Genomic DNA, 2,346 nt, shown 5'->3' on the forward strand with positions numbered 1-2,346 from the left:
CTTGACTCTTTCATTTGTTGACTGAGTTCAAGTTGATGCTGCCATGTACGTCATTCTGTAGTTGTTATGTGTTCTTGCTGGTTCTCAGTCCACAGAACTTCCTTTAGGATGTTTTTCATAGCAGGGTTGGCTTTGGCAAAATCCCTTAGCTTCTGCCTGTCCCGGAATGTTTTGATTACATCATCATATTTGATTGATAGCTTTGCTGTGATTGACAGTTGGAATCCTAACTCCATTTTGAGTCTTGACCTAAATTCAGACTCCATTTGAGTTCTTTCTGACAATTAACCAGCAAAGTGGCAGTTTTACCCTCTGGCAGATTGAGTTAAAAATAGATTACTATTCACAGCGAGTCCAGGGAGGGGTAGTTTTGTTAACTGGTCAAAAACAGTTCTTTATCACCTACTGTTTATGCAGCCAATATCCAGACAAAGGACTCAGAGCAAAACGTTTATTGAAATTTGATACTCAGTAGAACAGGGGAACTGAAGAGCTCCCAGGTCTGTCTCCCGAGAAAAAAGTGGGGAAGTTTTATAGGGGTTTGGGGTTTAAAGTTTTATCGGGGCCAGAAGAATTTCAAGAATGCTCTGTTGTTTGTTCCAAGTTATGCTGATCATCCTCACCAGTTGTTAATGTTAATCACTCCAGGCGGAGGTCATCAGTGTTATAATCATAGCAGATTGTTTTCTTCTGTTCCTGTGGTAGTCTTATGAGCAGGGATTAGTAGCTACTAAAGAAGAAGTAATTAATTTTAAAGAAAAAGGGACTAACGATGGCCTGCGGTGATTGACTATGGCAGACAGAGAAGGATGAGGCACAGCTTGGGGGACAAGAGATGGATTCCAGAGGGCAGCTAGGGAGGGGTGTGTGCGTTAAATTCTAACTATAACTATTGTATTAGGATGGCTGTTTGGGCCTTCTTCTATATGTTGCTTTGGCCAAGCTAAAACCCTTTTTAGCACTTCAGCGTTTTCAGTGTCCATTTTTTTTATTCTCCCCTTTTGTAGTTAGTTTCTGGTATGATGCATTCAAGCGTGGATCTTGGCTAGCTTCAGTCAATAATGAGTAGTTGAGAGAACTTCAGATGACTTAGGTGGAATCCTGAGCCCCATTCAGAATCCCACTGGAAAGGACATGCAGCCTGGCACAGCTAGAGGAACAGAAGATCCTTTTTGAAAGAAAGACCAGCAGGACACATCAAAACAAACATGTCAAGCTGATTGGCTACTAAAGAACAAGCAAGTTGTTTACCAGGGAGCCATCAAGGCAAGCAATAAAGTCACTTCAGGACAAACCCCCTCCAAGACAAACTCAAAGGGAACAAATGAGCAGGCATGTAAGTTTGCTGGTGACCCTGTTGATCTACTGGTGACTGGAAGTGGGGGAAAGGCAGCAATGAAGATGTGGGCTGAGTTCAGTCATGTTCCATAGACTCCCTTCCACCAGGAGATGAGAGAGAGAAGAGAAATGGCTGGTTGGTTTGAAGTGTGGTGAGACCTGAGGACTCCTAAGCCCATGGACAAGGACCTAGCCACAGAGGGATAGATTTGAGAGTGAAGCGTCCAGCTGATAATGAAGTGAAGGAAGACGCACAAGAACATCCACATTTGCAGATAGTACCCATTTGACCTAACTTTGATGGTTTGATGATCAGAACTTGGCTAGAGGAAGATAAAGAAATTTAATAAAAGAAACTAGTGTAAATTGCTACCATTTGATAAACTTGACCTATACTTATGGATGTAGTAGCTCAAAATACCAACTTGAGAGTGAAGGAGTCTTCACATCAAGGATCAATCCTACCCCCTCTGTATGCAGGGGTGATAGGGCAACTTAGACATTGGCTACTTAAAATGGGGACGGGGGGCTATAAAAGCACAAAGTGGCTGGATTACAAGTTTTCAAGAGGGAGCTTAGTTTCAGAGTGTGCAAGGGAAAGGTACAATCCCCACTGAATAGTTTTCATGTCTAAATGGGTCTGGTGAAAGGAGATGGGGAAAAGATACTTATGGTTGGTTCAATAGTGATTAATTGTTATCATGACTAATTGCGATAGTCACAATTGTAAAGGTAGGAGTTTTGCAACATAAAGGAAAGGAAGTAGTTAATCTTACATACCAGGAGCAGAGGACCCTAGGGCCACCAAGGGAAAAGAGCATAAGCAGCATGTGGGACCCTATCCAGAGAAGCAGTGACACCAGAGATGGAGGCGGAGATGATGACATGGAGAGAGGGAGCAGCTGAGGACTCTAGACTTATGGAAAGAGAAAGACTGTTTTCTGGTGGCCAGGAGACAGACTTGCAGAATGTGCCCTTTGGTTAAATGATAATATATTCGAATGTTTT

The sequence above is a fragment of the Chrysochloris asiatica genome, unplaced genomic scaffold (genome assembly GCF_000296735.1).
Source record: "Chrysochloris asiatica unplaced genomic scaffold, ChrAsi1.0 scaffold00005, whole genome shotgun sequence".
NCBI classification, from domain to species: Eukaryota; Metazoa; Chordata; class Mammalia; order Afrosoricida; family Chrysochloridae; genus Chrysochloris; species Chrysochloris asiatica.